This window comes from Chiloscyllium punctatum, chromosome 48 (assembly GCF_047496795.1).
Source record: "Chiloscyllium punctatum isolate Juve2018m chromosome 48, sChiPun1.3, whole genome shotgun sequence".
Classification (NCBI taxonomy): Eukaryota; Metazoa; Chordata; class Chondrichthyes; order Orectolobiformes; family Hemiscylliidae; genus Chiloscyllium; species Chiloscyllium punctatum.
Window position 1 is genome coordinate 23,966,112 of NC_092786.1, and position 20,420 is coordinate 23,986,531.

The 20,420-nt window shown below is 47.0% G+C and overlaps 1 protein-coding gene across 6 annotated transcripts in view; it reads left to right on the top strand.

The window, feature by feature from the left end:
- The first annotated feature begins 8,396 nt into the window (after nt 1-8,396).
- Nucleotides 8,397-20,420, top strand: part of LOC140468829 (cortexin domain-containing 1 protein) — a 55,769-nt gene continuing 43,745 nt past the window's right edge. For 2 of the 6 annotated variants that reach the window (XM_072564852.1, XM_072564851.1), the window contains exons 1-2: nt 8,397-8,895; nt 11,481-11,554. The gene's annotated coding sequence lies outside the window, so the exon portion shown is untranslated. The other 4 variants (XM_072564854.1, XM_072564850.1, XM_072564855.1 and 1 more) reach the window with 4 other exon arrangements.

Below are 20,420 nucleotides of genomic sequence, written 5' to 3' on the forward strand. Positions count from 1 at the left end.
GTGTGATGGGGACATAGGACAGTGTATGCAGTGTCATGGAGATACAGGGCAGTGTGTGCTGTGTTATGGAGATGCGGGGCAGTGTGAGCTGTGTTATGGGAATGCAGGGCAGTGTGAGCTGTGTTAAGGGGACACAAGGCAGTGTATGCTGTGTTATGGGGAACAGGACAGTGTATGCTGTATTATGGGGACCCAGGGCAGTGCGTGCTGTGTTATGGAGACACAGGGCAGTGTGAGCTGTGTTATGGAGACACACGGCAGTGTATGCTGTGTTATGGGGAACAGGACAGTGTATGCTGTATTATGGGGACCCAGGGCAGTGTGAGCTGTCAGATGCAGACACAGGGCAGTGTGAGCTGTGTAAAGGAGACATAGGGCAGTGTGAGCTGTGTTATGCGGACACGGCAGTGTGAGCTGTGTTATGTGAATGCAGGGTTGTGTGAGCTGTGTGATGGGAACGTGGGGCAGTGCGAGCTGTGATATGGGGACGCAGGGCAGTGTGAGCTGTGCTATGGTGACACGGCAGTGTGAGCTGTGTTGTTGTGACACAGGGAAGTGTGAGCTGTGTTATGCGAACGCAGGGCAGTGTGAGCTGTGTTTTGAGGACACAGGGCAGTGTGTGCTGTATTATGGAGACACAGGGCAGTGTGAGCTGTGTTATGGCGACACAGGGCAGTGAGAGCTGTGTGATGCCAATGCAGGGCAGTGTGAGCTGTGTTTTGCAGATACAGGTCAGTGTGAGCTGTGTGATGGAGAAAAAGTGCAGTGTGAGCTGTGTTAAGGGGACACAGGGCACTGTGTGCTGTGTTATGGGGACACAGGGCAGTGTGAGCTGTGTTATGGAGGCAGAGGGCAGTGTCTGCTGTGTTATGGAGATGCAGGTCAGTGTGAGCTGTGGTATGGGTACGCAGATCAGTGTGAGCTGTATGATGGGGACACAGGGCAGTGTTAGCTGTGTTATGGAGGCAGAGGGCAGTGTCTGCTGTGTTATGGAGATGCAGGTCAGTGTGAGCTGTGGTATGGGTACGCAGATCAGTGTGAGCTGTATGATGGGGACACAGGGCAGTGTGAGCTGTGTTATAGGGACACAGGGCAGAGTGGGGTGTATTATGGAGACACAGGGCAGTGTGAGCTGTATTATGGGGACACAGGGCAGAGTGGGCTGTATTATGGCGACACAGGGCAGTGAGAGCTGTGTGATGCCAATGCAGGGCAGTGTGAGCTGTGTTTTGCAGATACAGGTCAGTGTGAGCTGTGTGATGGAGAAAAAATGCAGTGTGAGCTGTGTTAAGGGGACACAGGGCACTGTGTGCTGTGTTATGGGGACACAGGGCAGTGTTAGCTGTGTTATGGAGGCAGAGGGCAGTGTCTGCTGTGTTATGGAGATGCAGGTCAGTGTGAGCTGTGTTATGGGGACACAGGGCAGAGTGGGCTGTGAAATGGGGATGCAGGGCAGTGTGAGCTGTGTTATGGGGACACAGGGCAGTGTGAGCTGTGTTATGGGGACACAGGGCAGAGTGGGCTGTGAAATGGGGATGCAGGGCAGTGTGAGCTGTGTTATGGGGACACAGGGCAGTGTGAGCTGTGTTTTGCAGATACAGGTCAGTGTGAGCTGTGTGATGGAGAAAAAGTGCAGTGTGAGCTGTGTTATGGGGACACAGGGCAGAGTGAGCTGTGTGATGGGGATGCTGGGCAGTGTGTGCAGTGTTATGGGTACACAGGGCAGTGTGAGCTGTGTTATGGGGACACAGGGCAGAGTGGGCTGTGTGATGGGGACACAGGGCAGTGTGATCTGTGTTATGGAGGCAGAGGGCAGTGTGAGCTGTGTTATGGGGACACAGGGCAGAGTGGGCTGTGTGATGGGGATGCTGGGCAGTGTGAGCTGTGTTATGGGAATGCAGGGCAGTGTGAGCTGTGTTATGGAGACATAGGGCAGTGTCTGCTGTGTTATGGAGATGCAGGGCAGTGTGAGCTGTGTTATGGGAACGCAGATCAGTGTGAGCTGTATGATGGGGACACAGCGCAGTGTGAGCTGTGTTATGGGGACACAGGGCTGTGTGAGCTGTGTTATGGAGGCAGAGGGCAGTGTGAGCTGTGTTATGGGGACACAGGGCAGAGTGAGCTGTGTTATGGGAATGCAGGGCAGTGTGAGCTGTGTTATGGGGATGCAGGGCAGTGAGAGCTGTTTTTTGGGGACACAGTGCAGTGTGAGCTGTGTTATGGAGACATAGGGCTGTGTGAGCTGTGTTATGGGGACACAGGACAGAGTGAGCTGTGTAATGGGGATGCAGGGCAGTGTGTGCAGTGTTATGGAGATGCAGTGCAGTGTGAGCTGTGTTATGGGAACGCAGGTCAGTGTGAGCTGTGTGATGGGGACATAGGACAGTGTATGCAGTGTCATGGAGATACAGGGCAGTGTGTGCTGTGTTATGGAGATGCGGGGCAGTGTGAGCTGTGTTATGGGAATGCAGGGCAGTGTGAGCTGTGTTAAGGGGACACAAGGCAGTGTATGCTGTGTTATGGGGAACAGGACAGTGTATGCTGTATTATGGGGACCCAGGGCAGTGCGTGCTGTGTTATGGAGACACAGGGCAGTGTGAGCTGTGTTATGGAGACACACGGCAGTGTATGCTGTGTTATGGGGAACAGGACAGTGTATGCTGTATTATGGGGACCCAGGGCAGTGTGAGCTGTCAGATGCAGACACAGGGCAGTGTGAGCTGTGTAAAGGAGACATAGGGCAGTGTGAGCTGTGTTATGCGGACACGGCAGTGTGAGCTGTGTTATGTGAATGCAGGGTTGTGTGAGCTGTGTGATGGGAACGTGGGGCAGTGCGAGCTGTGATATGGGGACGCAGGGCAGTGTGAGCTGTGCTATGGTGACACGGCAGTGTGAGCTGTGTTGTTGTGACACAGGGAAGTGTGAGCTGTGTTATGCGAACGCAGGGCAGTGTGAGCTGTGTTTTGAGGACACAGGGCAGTGTGTGCTGTATTATGGAGACACAGGGCAGTGTGAGCTGTGTTATGGCGACACAGGGCAGTGAGAGCTGTGTGATGCCAATGCAGGGCAGTGTGAGCTGTGTTTTGCAGATACAGGTCAGTGTGAGCTGTGTGATGGAGAAAAAGTGCAGTGTGAGCTGTGTTAAGGGGACACAGGGCACTGTGTGCTGTGTTATGGGGACACAGGGCAGTGTGAGCTGTGTTATGGAGGCAGAGGGCAGTGTCTGCTGTGTTATGGAGATGCAGGTCAGTGTGAGCTGTGGTATGGGTACGCAGATCAGTGTGAGCTGTATGATGGGGACACAGGGCAGTGTTAGCTGTGTTATGGAGGCAGAGGGCAGTGTCTGCTGTGTTATGGAGATGCAGGTCAGTGTGAGCTGTGGTATGGGTACGCAGATCAGTGTGAGCTGTATGATGGGGACACAGGGCAGTGTGAGCTGTGTTATAGGGACACAGGGCAGAGTGGGGTGTATTATGGAGACACAGGGCAGTGTGAGCTGTATTATGGGGACACAGGGCAGAGTGGGCTGTATTATGGCGACACAGGGCAGTGAGAGCTGTGTGATGCCAATGCAGGGCAGTGTGAGCTGTGTTTTGCAGATACAGGTCAGTGTGAGCTGTGTGATGGAGAAAAAATGCAGTGTGAGCTGTGTTAAGGGGACACAGGGCACTGTGTGCTGTGTTATGGGGACACAGGGCAGTGTTAGCTGTGTTATGGAGGCAGAGGGCAGTGTCTGCTGTGTTATGGAGATGCAGGTCAGTGTGAGCTGTGTTATGGGGACACAGGGCAGAGTGGGCTGTGAAATGGGGATGCAGGGCAGTGTGAGCTGTGTTATGGGGACACAGGGCAGTGTGAGCTGTGTTATGGGGACACAGGGCAGAGTGGGCTGTGAAATGGGGATGCAGGGCAGTGTGAGCTGTGTTATGGGGACACAGGGCAGTGTGAGCTGTGTTTTGCAGATACAGGTCAGTGTGAGCTGTGTGATGGAGAAAAAGTGCAGTGTGAGCTGTGTTATGGGGACACAGGGCAGAGTGAGCTGTGTGATGGGGATGCTGGGCAGTGTGTGCAGTGTTATGGGTACACAGGGCAGTGTGAGCTGTGTTATGGGGACACAGGGCAGAGTGGGCTGTGTGATGGGGACACAGGGCAGTGTGATCTGTGTTATGGAGGCAGAGGGCAGTGTGAGCTGTGTTATGGGGACACAGGGCAGAGTGGGCTGTGTGATGGGGATGCTGGGCAGTGTGAGCTGTGTTATGGGAATGCAGGGCAGTGTGAGCTGTGTTATGGAGACATAGGGCAGTGTCTGCTGTGTTATGGAGATGCAGGGCAGTGTGAGCTGTGTTATGGGAACGCAGATCAGTGTGAGCTGTATGATGGGGACACAGCGCAGTGTGAGCTGTGTTATGGGGACACAGGGCTGTGTGAGCTGTGTTATGGAGGCAGAGGGCAGTGTGAGCTGTGTTATGGGGACACAGGGCAGAGTGAGCTGTGTTATGGGAATGCAGGGCAGTGTGAGCTGTGTTATGGGGATGCAGGGCAGTGAGAGCTGTTTTTTGGGGACACAGTGCAGTGTGAGCTGTGTTATGGAGACATAGGGCTGTGTGAGCTGTGCTATGGAGATGCAGGTTCAGTGTGAGCTGTGTAATGGGGATGCAGGGCAGTGTGTGCAGTGTTATGGAGATGCAGTGCAGTGTGAGCTGTGTTATGGGAACGCAGGTCAGTGTGAGCTGTGTGATGGGGACATACGGCAGTGTATGCTGTGTCATGGAGATACAGGGCAGTGTGTGCTGTGTTATGGAGATGCAGGGCAGTGTGAGCTGTGTTATGGGAATGCAGGGCAGTGTGAGCTGTGTTAAGGGGACACAAGGCAGTGTATGCTGTGTTATGGGGAACAGGACAGTGTATGCTGTATTATGGGGACCCAGGGCAGTGCGTGCTGTGTTATGGAGACACAGGGCAGTGTGAGCTGTGTTATGGAGACACACGGCAGTGTATGCTGTGTTATGGGGAACAGGACAGTGTATGCTGTATTATGGGGACCCAGGGCAGTGTGAGCTGTCAGATGCAGACACAGGGCAGTGTGAGCTGCGTAATGGAGACATAGGGCAGTGTGAGCTGTGTTATGCGGACACGGCAGTGTGAGCTGTGTTATGTGAATGCAGGGTTGTGTGAGCTGTGTGATGGGAACGTGGGGCAGTGTGAGCTGTGATATGGTGACGCAGGGCAGTGTGAGCTGTGTTATGGGGACACAGGGCAGTGTGAGCTGTGTTATGGGGACGCAGGGCAGTGCGAGCTGTGTTATGGGGACACAGGGCAGTGTGAGCTGTGCTATGGTGACACGGCAGTGTGAGCTGTGTTGTTGTGACACAGGGAAGTGTGAGCTGTGTTATGGGGACACAGGGCAGTGTGAGCTGTGTTATGCGAACGCAGGGCAGTGTGAGCTGTGTTTTGAGGACACAGGGCAGTGTGAGCTGTGTTATGGGGACGCAGGGCAGTGTGAGCTGTGCTATGGTGACACGGCAGTGTGAGCTGTGTTGTTGTGACACAGGGAAGTGTGAGCTGTGTTATGGGGACGCAGGGCAGTGTGAGCTGTGCTATGGTGACACGGCAGTGTGAGCTGTGTTGTTGTGACACATGGCAGTGTAAGCTGTGTTGTGGGGACACAGGGCAGTGTGAGCTGTGTTATGGGGACACAGGGCAGTGTGAGCTGTGTTATGGGAACGTGGGGCAGTGCGAGCTGTGTTGTGGGGACACAGGGCATTGTAAGCTGTGTTATGGGGACACAGGGCAGTGTGAGCTGTGTTATGCGAACGCAGGGCAGTGTGAGCTGTGTTTTGAGGACACAGGGCAGTGTGAGCTGTGTTATGGCGACACAGGGCAGTGAGAGCTGTGTGATGCCAATGCAGGGCAGTGTGAGCTGTGTTTTGCAGATACAGGTCAGTGTGAGCTGTGTGATGGAGAAAACGTGCAGTGTGAGCTGTGTTAAGGGGACACAGGGCACTGTGTGCTGTGTTATGGGGACACAGGGCAGAGTGGGCTGTGTAATGGGGATGCTGGGCAGTGTGTGCAGTGTTATGGGTACGCAGGGCATTGTGAGCTGTGTTATGGGGACACAGGGCAGTGTGAGCTGTGTTATGGAGGCAGAGGGCAGTGTGAGCTGTGTTATGGGGACACAGGGCAGAGTGGGCTGTGTGATGGGGATGCTGGGCAGTGTGAGCTGTGTTATGGGAATGCAGGGCAGTGTGAGCTGTGTTATGGAGACATAGGGCAGTGTCTGCTGTGTTATGGAGATGCAGGGCAGTGTGAGCTGTGTTATGGGAACGCAGATCAGTGTGAGCTGTATGATGGGGACACAGCGCAGTGTGAGCTGTGTTATGGGGACAGGGCAGAGTGGGCTGTGAAATGGGGATGCAGGGCAGTGTGAGCTGTGTTATGGAGGCAGAGGGCAGTGTGAGCTGTGTTATGGGGACACAGGGCAGAGTGAGCTGTGTTATGGGAATGCAGGGCAGTGTGAGCTGTGTTATGGAGACACAGTGCAGTGTGAGCTGTGTTATGTGGTTGCAGGGCAGTGTGAGCTGTGTTATGGGGATGCAGGGCAGTGAGAGCTGTTTTTTGGGGACACATGGCAGTGTGAGCTGTGTTATGGAGACATAGGGCTGTGTGAGCTGTGTTATGGAGATGCAGGTTCAGTGTGAGCTGTGTAATGGGGATGCAGGTCAGTGTGAGCTGTGTTATGGAGACATAGGGCAGTGTGTGCTGTATTATGGAGATGCAGTGTAGTGTGAGCTGTGTTATGGGAACGCAGATCAGCGTGAGCTGTGTTATGTGGACATAGGTCAGAGTGGGCTGTGTCATGGGGATGCAGGGCAGTGTGTGCAGTGTTCTGGGAACGCAGGTCAGTGTGAGCTGTGTGATGGGGACATAGGGCAGTGTATGCTGTGTCATGGAGGTACAGGGCAGTGTGTGCTGTGTTTGGAGACACACGGCAGTGTATGCTGTGTTATGGGGAACAGGACAGTGTATGCTGTATTATGGGTACCCAGGGCAGTGTGTGCTGTGTTATGGAGACACAGGGCAGTGTGAGCTCTGCTATTGGAACGCAGGGCAGTGTGAGCTGTCTGATGCAGACACAGGGCAGTGTGAGCTGTGTAATGGAGACACAGGACAGTGTGAGCTGTGTTATGGGGATGCAGGGCAGTGTATGCAGTGCCATGGAGACACAGGGTAGTGTGAGCTGTGTTATGGGGAGACAGGGCAGAGTGGGCTGTGTAATGGGGACGACAGGCATGTGAGGTGTGTTATGGGGACACGGCAGTGTGAGCTGTGTTATGTGAATGCAGGGCAGTGTGAGCTGTGTGATGGGAACGTGGGGCAGTGCGAACTGTGTTGTGGGGACACAGGGCAGTGTAAGCTGTGTTGTGGGGACACAGGACAGTGTGAGCTGTGTTGTGGGGACACAGGGCAGTGTGAGCTGTGTTATGGGGACACAGGGCAGTGTGAGCTGTGTTATGGGAACGTGGGGCAGTGCGAGCTGTGTTGTGGGGACACATGGCAGTGTAAGCTGTGTTGTGGGGACACAGGGCAGTGTGAGCTGTGTTATGGGGACACAGGGCAGTGTGAGCTGTGTTATGGGAACGTGGGGCAGTGCGAGCTGTGTTGTGGGGACACAGGGCATTGTAAGCTGTGTTGTGGGGACACAGGGCAGTGTGAGCTGTGTTATGGGGACACAGGGCAGTGTGAGCTGTGTTATGGGAACGTGGGGCAGTGCGAGCTGTGTTGTGGGGACACAGGGCAGTGTAAGCTGTGTTGTGGGGACACAGGGCAGTGTGAGCTGTGTTGTGGGGACACAGGGCAGTGTGAGCTGTGTTATGGGGACACAGGGCAGTGTGAGCTGTGTTATGGGAACGTGGGGCAGTGCGAGCTGTGTTGTGGGGACACAGGGCAGTGTAAGCTGTGTTGTGGGGACACAGGGCAGTGTGAGCTGTGTTATGGGGACACAGGGCAGTGTGAGCTGTGTTATGGGAACGTGGGGCAGTGCGAGCTGTGTTGTGGGGACACAGGGCAGTGTAAGCTTTGTTGTGGGGACACAGGGCAGTGTGAGCTGTGTTGTGGGGACACAGGGCAGTGTGAGCTGTGTTGTGGGGACACAGGGCAGTGTGAGCTGTGTTATGGGGACACAGGGCAGTGTAAGCTGTGTTATGGGGACACAGGTCACAATTGCTGATAACGTGTATTAGCTCTCTTCGGATAACGGGAGCGTCCATAACAGCTGCAGGCTGCGCCCACCTCCCTGCTAGCGGTGGGAAACCCCACCTCAGACCTCCCTCGGACCTGGGTGAATGTCCGGGGATCTTGTGGGCGGGGGGATGTGGGGAATCGCAGAGAATCTGTGCGACCAATCGCTGGTGAAAGCAGCCGCTCAGTGGATCCCTGGAGCTTTCCAAACTGTCAGCAGTCACTCAGGGCTCCCGGAAACCTCGGTCCTGATGTGTTCACCAGCTGCTAGTGCCTTCTGCCTTTAACCATTCAGAAACCACACATCGCTCCAAGCAGTCACCGCCCCTCTGACTCTCGACAGTTTGGAGGTGGGAAGCGCGCTGTCTTGTTCGCTCTCTGATCTCGATGCTTTTCAAACATCATTCCTTTCTGTGTGTGTGTGTTTTTTTGGTTTCTGCAGAAACAGCTGAAAAGGCCATTCTCTGAGCGGAGCCTCCCCCTTCCCTTTTGCTTGTTCCAGTGTTTCCCAGCGCCAGCAGCTATGGAGAGCTCAGTGTGGAGCTGGAGCTGCAGCCGGCAGCAGCAGCAGTGAGCTAGCAGGGGCTGAATGAGTGAACGGCCTCAGCATGTGGGGCTGGGAGCGGCGGGCACTGCAGAGTGCACCGAGCAGCCAATGCAGTAAGTGGCAAGCCGGGTTTTAACTGAGTTACTGAAAGCGGGTAGATCCACCAGGGGAGGAGTTACACCCTTGTCACTGCTGTCCTTCTGCTGCCTGTGACTTGGAAATGAATGAGGCAGTTTCTGCAAATAAAGAACTGATCTTTTCAATTACAGGGAAACTTTCCCCAGACGGGTCAGCCGCTTTTTGTTTTAAATCTGTAGATGTTGTCTTTAGTTAGTTGGGACAGATTGTTTGGAGATGGAATCCGGGTTGTAGGAACGATGAACATTTAGGATGTGCATCAGCAAAGTGTCCTGCTGTATTTGGAGCTACCGCAGTCATTAGTTTCTGGGTAGAAACACTGACTTGTTCTCCAGTTTGAAAGTTGTCTGGTAAGTCTGGATTTTCAGCTCTGAATCCGCCGCTCTCTGCTTCAAGTTAAATATTTTTTTTGTAAGAACTGGTGGTGGATCTTGTTTGGAATTTCGCCATGTGTCCGTGTGTCTGAGTGTGTGTCTGTATGTCTTAGCGTGAATGTGTGTCTCCATGTGTGTCTTCTGTATGCTACTGTGCGTCTGTTTCTGAATATGTATATGTGAGTCTGAATGTGTCTCTGTGTGTATATCTATCTGTGTGTGTATGTCTGTGTATCTGTGTCGCTGTATTTATGTGATATATATCTGTATATCTTTCTGTGTATGTGTATATATCTGTGTGTGTGCCTGTATGTGTGTATGTGGTTCTATGTGAGTGTCTCTGTATGTGCATATCTATCTATGTGTCTCTGTCTGGTATATCTGTGTCTGTGTGTATAAATATGTGTGTGTATGTCTCTCTGAGTGTTTGTGTGTATATCTGTGTATGCATCTCTGTGTATCTGTATCAGTGTATATCTGTGTATGTCTCCCTGTGTCTGTGTGTATGAATCTGTCTGTATATGTCTCTCTGTGTATCTGTGTGTGCATCTGTCTAGGTTTGTGTATATCTGTGTATGTTTCGCTGTGTGTCTGTGTGTATATCTGTCTGTGTGTATCTATGTCTGTGTGTGTGTATATCTGTGTGTATGTATGTATATATGTCAGTGTATGTTTCTGTGTGTGTAGATCTTGTGTATGTCTGTGTGTGTGCCTGTATGTGAGTGTCTGTGTGTGTGTAACTGTCTGTCTGTGTATCTGTGTACCGCCTGCTCCTCAGTCTGCTGGATCCTAAGAATGAAACAGACCAAGCCGATATGCGTCATTTGGCAAACAATTGGAAAGGAGTTCGGTTCTAAGTTTGGACCTTCTGCAAGCTGAAACGTCTCAGCGTCTTGGAGGATTGATTTTTGTTATAAAATCCTGTTGCTGTCCCAGATCAGGGTGAGGGTTTGTGGGGACATAGAGATATGAATAGATGTGAATCCTATTACCCCCAAATCGCTGATTCCCTCAGGACACACTCGGGACACAAGCTCACTATGGTCTCAACATCGATTTCAATTTTGTCGAGGGTTAGAGGGCCACTGGCCCATAAACAGTTAATGGGGACATATTTATTAAGTGGCCGCTTGGTGGATGTTGTAGTTTATAAAATGCACTTCGGGGGGGGGGGGGGGAATCAAACGAAGCGCTAACCACAGATTTTAGACTTTGTTCTCCTTTGTGTTAACGCACAGCTCATCAGAGACCTTCACACATATGACAAACAGTATGTTTCTTTCAGTTTAATCAATATCAAATGTGCATTCATTTCTGATTGGAAAATGGAAATTGAGGGATTATTTAAAGTGGTGAGGCTTTCACAGAATCATGTTTTGTCTAAATACTTAGTCACTGCTGTAAAAGAGGTGTCTTGCGCTGGGAAGTCCCTAGCCCAAGGTACTGGTCCTGTTTGAAGCTCCTAAAAGCCACTTCTTGCTTCCTGAAAGTGTCGTGGCAGCCTCAGTCTGTCTCCGAGTTAAGTGGGCAATGGTGGGCAGGTCCTGCCTGAAACCATACTCCCTCTGCCAGCCGAGGTGGGATTATTGCCAGGGAGGTGGGAATTGAAGGTCTTTCCTGAAGGCTGGAAATATTGTCAAGTGCCTGAGGTCTGTCACAACGTTTCAAGATGGTGGCTCACCATCACCACCATTTAGTTGGATAAAAGTCCTGTTTTGGTTCTTCTCATAGAATTGCAGGAAAATACAGCATGAAAGTAGGCCATTTGGTCCCTTGAGTCTTTTTTGATTCCTTATCCATTTGTTGATCCATCTATCTACATTGGAAAGTCAATGGATGGACATGGAGTGAGAAGCAGGATCATTGATCTGTGGAATTATCTTCAACAGTAAGCAGTGATGGCTCAGCATTGGATTTATTCAAAACGGACTTTTTGATGGACAAAGGGTTGTGGGAACAGGCAAATCAGACATGATCATGCTGGTTTGCAGAGCAGGCCTCTGGGGTCAAAAGACCCTGCTCCTATGTCCTGGATTCAGTTGTCCTTCCATTTTCAGGACTATCAGACTAGTGGATTAAAACTGTTCCATCAGCCAAGATAGATCTGATAAAAAGTGTGCTTAAAGGTTTAAAACTTCAACAGAGCGTTGTCAAAAGACGATTAGTTTCTCAATGATCTGTTGCAGCACTCTGGTTGTGACATTGAAAGAACGTGACAGATTATGCAGAAACAGATGGGCTAATTTGGGCTGTAAACCTGGTAAGTATAAAATGACATTCTCTGATGTATATTGATTAGCCCAACTGCAACTATCAGACTACCTGAGCAACTGCACCTACCTGAGCACACCATTGCTGTTCAATCCCCAATCTCACTGACATCTCCATTCTTACATCCTTCACTGTTCAAGTACAGCTTCTCATGTACCTGACACACGAAATGCTAAATGGTCTGTTCTCTCTCCAAGTTAGATATTAGTTTTACTTTTAAATTTTAAAAACACAAGTCTTCAACTTGAGTGCTGGGAATGTCAGTAAAGGTGGGGCTGGGGGTGAGGGGTTTTGGACTTCAGCTGATTATGTCTTCCTGCAATCTGCTGCTATCCTGCTATCCTCTGTTGTAAAATTTTGTAGCATTTGTAAGCTTCAAAACTGTACATTCTGAAATGCAAATCCATGTTATCAATCACACAAAAAGCAATGCTCCCTGGGTAACTCTGCTGCAGGCCCCCATTCATTCAAAGAAATATTTGTTCAGCCTCCTAACTCTAAGACAGTTTTATATGTAGTTATTACTGTTCCTTTTCTCCCATGTGCTTAAATGATTCTGATATATGACAATCTACTAAACATCTTTTCCTATCTGCCACATCCACACTTCTACCTTTGTTAGCATTGAATCATGGAATCTCTACAGTGTGGAAATAGGCAGTTCGGCCCATCAACTCTCTGAAGAGTATCCCAGTCTGGCACAGACTCCACCACCCTATCCCCATAGCCACACATTTCCCATGGCAAATCCACCTAACTTGCACATCCCTAGACACCACAGAGCAATTTAGCAATCCACCTAAGCTGCACGTCTTTGGAATGTGGAAGGAACTCAGAGCATCTGGAGGAAACCTAGACAGACACAGGGAGAATGTGCAAACCCCACACTGACAGTTGCCCAAGGAATCAAACCCAAGTCTCTGACACTGTTAAGGCAGTAATGCTAACCACTGAGCCACCACACCACCTGTTAAATAGACTGTGTTCTTTCAACAAAGTCCAGCACTAACTCAGCCATTTACACCTACTCAATGTCTCTTAAATGCTGTAACTTCTTGCATGATATTTCTTTTATTGTAATATCATTTAATCATCTCCTGCTTTACATTTAAAATCTTTACAAGCCATTCTGCTTCAATTTCTTCTGTTCCTGTTTAAGTGCTGTTCTTCTCTAATCTCCTCCCATCCTGAGGAAAGATCCATAGCTAAAACCTCGCTTTTTTTTTTCCTCTTTAAATGTTGAATGATCTGCTGAGTGTTTGTGTAAGTATCTGTTTTGTGATAGCCTCACTGTAATAATTTGTCGATGTCGTGGCCAAGAACGCTGGCTGAAACTGAAGGATATTTAGGGATTGTCAACGTGAGTTGATGAATGTAGTTTTGTAGCCACTGTTTCAACACTTTGAGAACAAAATATAAATTAAGATAAATTTCCCATACTAGCATTGGTTCAACTGTTGGAAATTTGGGAGCAATTAGTTTGCATTGATGGTGAAGCATTGGATGTACATTTGTATTAGAAAGGAGCTACATTTATACAGTGCTATCTACATTCTACAGATGTGCCTTTGTACTTTATAATTATACTGCAGAGTCAGTGTTGTAATTGTAGATGATACAGCAGCTATATGTGCACAAGAAGATCTCACCAGTAGCAAGTTAAATACATGACTGATTAACTAGCTTTAGATATTGGTTCAGCCACTTTTGGAATATTGTCTGCAATTCTGGTCCTCCTCCTGTTGGAAGGATGTTGTAAAACTTTAAAGGGTTCAGGAAAGATTTACAAGGATATTGCTAGGGTTTGAGGGTTTGAGCTATAGGGAGAAGTTGAATACGCTTGGACTGTTTTCCCTGGAGCATCAGAGGCTGAAGGGGGACCTTTCAGAGGTTTATAAAATCATGAGGAGCAAGGATGGGGTAAATAGACAAGGTCTTTTCCCTGGGCGGAGCAAAAGTTGCCCCTTAAGTCCCTTTTAAATTTTTTCCCTCTCACTCCAAACCTATGCCCTCTATTTCTGGAGGGCATAAGTTTGGAGTGAAAGGGAAAAAAATTTAAAAAGGTCCTAAGGGACAACATTTTCACACAGAGGGTGGTGCATATATGGAATGAGCTGCCAGAGGAAGTGGAGGAGGCTAGTACAATGCTGTCTGTCAGACGTTTGTGCGTTCAAGTCCCATCCTAGAGCCATCACTGTATAATCCAAATTATTATGCAGTGCAGCACTAAGAAAGTGCTGCATAACTACAGGTGCTATCTTTCTGATGATGAAATGGCCTATCTACATGTTCAGTTTGATATAAAAAGGCATGCAGCTATCCCTCAACCAACATCACTAGAGTCATCAAGATGGACAGCACAGAAACAGACCCTTTGGTCCAACTCATCCATGCCAACCAGATATCCTAACCTAATCTATGCCCATATCCCTCAAAACCCTTCCTATTCATATATCCATCCAGATGCCTTTTAAATATCGCAACTGTACCAGCCTCCACCACTTCCTCTGGCAGCTCATTCCATGCACGAATCGCCCGCTGCGTGAAAAAGTTGCCCCTTAGATCCCTTTTATTTCTTTTTTCTCTCACACTAAACCTATGCCCTCTAGTTCTGAACTCCCCCATCTTCTTCTGAAGATGGCAAACCATTTGAGAATTTCAACATGTATTGAAGAGCACTTGGCTGTTGATAAAGGTAATTTTGTGACTGAGGAGTGAAATCAATATTTATTGCAATAGTTCTGATCTAAGAACATTTCTAATAAAAACATTCAGGGTGATGGGCTATTGTTAATGGATACTACTGGCTGAGAGAAACTCTGAGAGTTAACAGATTATTCTCTGCAATGTCTGGTCAACACAATGCCTGCAGTTCATTTGGGAAGATTTTCAAAGTTCCAGCTGAGGCTACAACCCAATAAAGGCCTGAAAAACAAGTAGGTGCAATCTCAGTGTTGGAGATAAGCAGCTATTATTCATGCACTGAAGCAAATCTGTGAACGGGCGAATTGTCACAATTTCAATTAATGCTTAGACAGGCTGAGGGCAGAGCCAGTGTAACATTCCAGAAAGTACGATGCTGCCACTATTCAAAAAGCTCTAACTCAGCATCGCGTTTGACAGCCTATAAAGGACATGTCCTGTAATGAAGGAGACACCACAACCTTCAAATCTAATCTAACTCCACTCGCTGAGCACAGTTCCTTCAAAACGCCTTCCCATCCAGGAATTTCATTTCACTTTGTTCCAACAGAGTGTATAAGGAGAAATTGTTCCATCTGGTAGAAGGCTTGGCAGCCACTGGCACAGAATTTACATCATTGGTAAAATAAACCAAGAAAGAAAATAAGATTTGGTTTTGCACAGTGAATTATTATGATCTGGAATGTGCAGATTAAAAAGATTAATTTATAACTTTTAAAAGGAAATTGAATGTCTCCACGAAAATGAAAAATTCTCAGGCTGGTGGAAATGAGCAGAGGGGCTGAGCTTCGATAGCTCATTCAAAGAATTAGAAGAGGCTTAAAGGTCAAGTTGTCTCCTTCTACTCTGTGAGACTCAGCAAATCCATGATTAAGTGATTTTGTTTTTGTTTCACAGTTTATTTGCTTGTTTTTTGCCTTTCCTGAAAATACTGACTCTGTAATCTGGCTGTACATTCCTTTGCGACCTTACCCAGGTATTGATATGTCATATAAACAACACGTTGAAGAAAGGGAGCCAATTTACACAATCCCGTCCTGAATCTCAGACTCATAGCTATTGGTAGTTAATGAGCAAGTGTAAGTACATGCTGGCTTTCTTTTCCTCCAGTCAGTCAGGGCGAGTATACACATGTTACTGCCCTCAGTGAGATCAGCTCAATCAAGAGGTGGACCTGGGCCTTTCTTCTCTAAATTGGCTCATAAAGCCATTTTGGGAGACTATAAAAGTTTTGAAAAATTACCATTACATTATTCATTTCTTATCTTTCTTTTGGATTCCTCTGTTCCTTTCTTTCAACACACATTACTACATTACAACTGTGACTACTCTTCATGAGTACTTCATTGGCTATAAAGTGTTTTGGCATGTCAGGGAGTCACCAAAGGTGTTGTATAAAGGCAAGATTTTCTCTCATCCTCAATGCTATACAGATCTAAAATTTCTGTAGCTAAGGCCTAAAAAAGTTTGTTCTACAGTTATGAGTGCATTGTCAGGACAAGTCCAACTCAGTGCAAGCTCCACACAGACTATTGCCGAAGAGTGGAATCGATCTCTGGTGCCTGTAAGGCAATAGTGCTAACTACTGAGCCACTAGAAACAAATCAGAAATGGTACCTTATCAGTGAACCCATCTGCCAAATCTGAATGACCAGGAGTATAAACTTCATTATTTGTGATTTTGTATGGATGAAATAAATTAATGGGTTAGGAGATGAGGGGTCCTGGTAAAATTCCAGGGAGACTGCTCCCTGATGCAGCCCACTGCTGGGAAAGTTTCCCTGTGGCTGGAATGACAGTGGCTCAGCGACACACTGCATAGAGGCAGGCAGCCATTTTGAGAAGTGAAAGGCCCAAATAGGGCCATGTTTCTCTTCTGCAGCCATTTTGCTGCTACCACCAGCCCCACCGCATCAGTGGGCTATTTGATGCAAGGATGATGCTTCCTTGCTGCTTCCCGGAATTGGGGCTGTGGTGACGGTAGAGACCATCAGAGTCAAATGTACTGTAGCCCAAGGAGGCCTCTGCAGCCACAGTTCCACCATTTCTCTCCAATTGCCACACCCTTCCTGATTAGCTGCACTTGCTGGTATTGTGGGAAGGTCCTGCCAGCCACCACCCGCCCCCCTCACCCACAGCATACCTCTCCCTCTCCCCAATGAGCTGAGGTGCCAGCCTCCCAAATTACTCCCGAATATCAGAATTTTCCAATCCTCACTTCTCGGAAGATCCTTCTCAATGTTTCTTGAGCATTTCAATATTATTTTCTAGGCATTTTATTTGTACCTATAGCTAGCGTTTTGCTGTGAAATATATTTCACTGTGTGGACCTCTGGTCACCTCTGATTCCTCATACCTGAGATGAACAATGACAAGAATTGCATAAAGTTTAAGCAAATATCCAATTGAAATGGCCAATGAAGCAGCTTTGCACAAAATGTGAAGCAAGTCCAACAAAAGCAATTCCAGCCTCAGGCGACTGACTGTGTGGAGTTTGCACATTCTCCCCGTGTCTGCGTGGGTTTCCTCTGGGTGCTCCGGTTTCCTCCCACAGTCCAAAAATGTGCAGGTTAGGTGAAATGGCCATGCTAAATTGCCCATAGTGTTAGGTGAAAGGGTAAATGTCGGGGAATGGGTCAGGGTGGGTTGCGCTTCGGCGGGTCAATGTGGACTTGTTGGGCCGAAGGGCCTGTTTCCACACTGTAAGTAATCGAATCCAGTCTTAAAAAAAAACAGAAATATCTGGAGAAATGTGAATTTGGAAATATTTGCAAGTCATCTTGAAGTATTTTGTGCCAAAGTCCATGTAATAAAGAAACTCACGCAAGGGTCGGAGAGATGATGTAATTTACAAAACAGTAAGAGTTAGGCCTAGGCTGTTGATCTTGTCTCTATTGAATGGACAAATAGTGCAGGATACCTCTGATTGTAACTTGTACGGGATATTGATAGAAATGTAACTTCCATTGCAAATGTAGTCTTCAGGGTGTGCTGCATAGCAGGAGGCACAGTCATTTGCATGGCTGAATCTGGAATCACTTTGCTGTTTGTGGGCTCTTGCGGTGCGCATGCTGACTGTTGTGTTTCCCTCTGTTACGGCAGTGACTACATGTCAAAGATGCTTCACTTGACTGTGAAGTGATTTGAAATGCTCCAAAATCATGAGAGTCTCTTCTCTTAGATCGTCAATAATATGGAACATCAATCAAATTCAAATTATACAGGGAGCTATTTAATGGAAGCTTAAATTTGAAAAAAATTATTTCAACATTTTGGGTTATGAAATATAATAAAGTTTCCTGAATTTCTTGGCCAGAGATTCTCATTCCTATTGCCTGTGAGTCAGAGGGAGAGACATAGTGAATCAGGTTATTTCTGATTCTAATTTAATTTCTTTTTATAAATAAAACAAATTGAACTTTGAAAGGTAACAAGGTGCCTTTAAGGAAGCAAGAAAAAAATTGAATTGAAAATACTGGGGCTCTGGTCTTTCATCCCCTTGCTATTGGGAATTGTGAATGGGGGATTGACCGCAGGATTCGAGGTGAAGTAATAGGGGAGTAGATGGGAGTAGATTGGAAAAGAGTTTAGCAGGTAGTTAGTAGGGGCATCTGAACAGTGGTGATAGTTACGAGGGTACAGAGCAATGATTAGTTAGAAAATTTGAAAAAATAAAGCTGGCAAGTCAAAAAAGAGTGATTGGGGAGGGTATAAGACGTAAGGCCATAGTTTTAGTGAAATCTGTATTAAAACTGCAGCCATTAGGGATCTCCCCCATTTGCCACATTTTGCCTCACTTCAGGCCTGACAAAGGAAAAATTTTTCTTATAATTCTTCGCATGTATGTTTAATTATTAATTGATTAATTCTTCTGCAATAAATGTAAATAAGATAAAGGTTCTGAAAAGGTTAACGTTGGAGACTGCATTAAGCGAAATCCCAGTCTGATGATGCCATAATATCTTGGGTGGTAATAATGCAAAATTGCTTAGAATAATGCAGAGTGAAGACCTACATCCTAGGTCTACAAAGTTAAAAATCACACAATACCAGATTATAGTCCAAAAGGTTTAATAGGAAGCACACTAGCTTTCAGAGCGACGCTCCTTCATCAGGTGATAATCCTAGGTCTTGTGATAGTCTCAGTAACAATATCAATCTGAGCTATACAACTTGTAGCTGATTGCTTATGTGCAAAATAAACTGCATTGTGCTGAATACAAAAGCCTCTTCTCATTAAGACTCATTTAGTGACAGCAAACTACCCCAACCATAATCTGCCAGTGGTTGACATTTGAGGATCAGACTTCGATTCAGTTGTATCATACAAGTTAACAACAGTGAAAATTTCAGTCAACTCAAGAGCACTGAGTTCCAGTAGACCCAGGAGCAGTACTGGACATTTACAACTTAAAATACTTTATGCCTTTCAGAACTACTTGCAGTTGGTAGATGCTGGGTGTTACTAAAAAGTGAAAAAGCCTACAGAGCACCTCATGAAAAGATCAGCAAGGAGGAGAAACAGCACTTAATACTAAAAACCCTTTACTTCAGAGCTGGTAAGGAGCTCTGAGGTAAATAAAAGCTAAAACCTAGTCCCACCTGACGATTACAGATTTCATCGGGAAGTTGGAGCAGTAGGAGCAGTACCATATAGAGGTTTCAGGTGGGAAGTGAACTGGTTTTGGAGCTCTGTGAGTCAAGTTAAAAATTCCCTGGTCAGCAAAGCGAAGCTTTAGGTTAATAGCATATAATAGTCTTAATGCATATAAGTTAAAAAGGAGTACTTACAGCTCACAACAAGCACTGCACCATTGTCTGGAGAGACTATGAGACATGGCTACAGGAGGCAAATTATTTAAATCAAGGTTGCAACACAAATAATGTTCAGAGCTTAAAAATGTGTTGCTGGAAAAGCGCAGCAGGTCAGGCAGCATCAAAGGAACAGGAGAATCGATGTTCCGGGCATAAGCCCTTCATCAGGAAAGAAGGCTTATGCCCGAAACGTCGATTCTCCTGTTCCTTTGATGCTGCCTGACCTGCTGCACTTTTCCAGCAACACATTTTCAGCTCTGATCTCCAGCATCTGCAGTCCTCACTTTCTCCTAAATAATGTTCATAGCCAAAATAAAGGTGACAAACAGGTAATTTAGAAGCAGAAGTAGATTGAGTCTAATAGAAAAATGGTAATAAGAATATGTTTGAGGCTACAAGGAGAGTGGGAGATCCATGATTTAAACTTCTGTTCCAATGAGAAGAAATTATTAAAGCCAAAGAATCGGCTTTTATGTGTGAAAATTGTGGAAAGGAATATGTAGTGTTTATTAGACTATGAAAGGCAGGAGATAGTGTATTTTACCCATGAAAATGTGGGTAACCTCCATCTTGGCTATGCATGATGGGAGAAGTACAAAATTATGTCACAGAATGAAATTGCCTTTAAAACTAGGAACATTAAACAATATGAAATGAAGGAAGAATCTTTTTGGGAAAGAGAGTAATGCTGCATTTAGATATTTTAGAATTAAAAGCCTTCAGAGTAAGAAAAATACATATCACAATAGAAAATTGGCAGGAGAAATAATACGGCCTATCAGATATAGTTTCCAAGAAGGGCCAAATAGAACAAAAGATTGGACATCTTATAGAAAACAGTTGTTAAGGTACGGAATTACTTCCAAGCCGCACACTAAATTATGAGCTGAACAAATAAATACAATGTTATATTTTGTCAAGGCATAAAAGAAGACTTAGATATTGTGACAATCGTATACTTGAAGAGCTTTGTAAACAGAAGAACTTTAAAAAGAAACATTGCTGTTTGAACTACTGATGCAGTTCCATCAGATTTATTGTAGTCTAAAGACAATTTGACTTTGAAGAAAGCTATAGAAGAATCACAGCCAAATCCTAGCTTAGTGAATAATTCGGCTAGACTTTATAATTCAGAACCCCAGGCCCTAATGTACTGGGGAACATGGGTTCAACTCCCACCATGGAAAAATATGGGATTTGTGGGCGGCACAGTGGCACAGTGGTTAGCACTGCTGCCTCACAGCGCCAGAGACCCGGGTTCAATTCCTGCCTCAGGCGACTGACTGTGTGGAGTTTGCACATTCTCCCCGTTTCTGCGTGGGTTTCCTCCGGGTGCT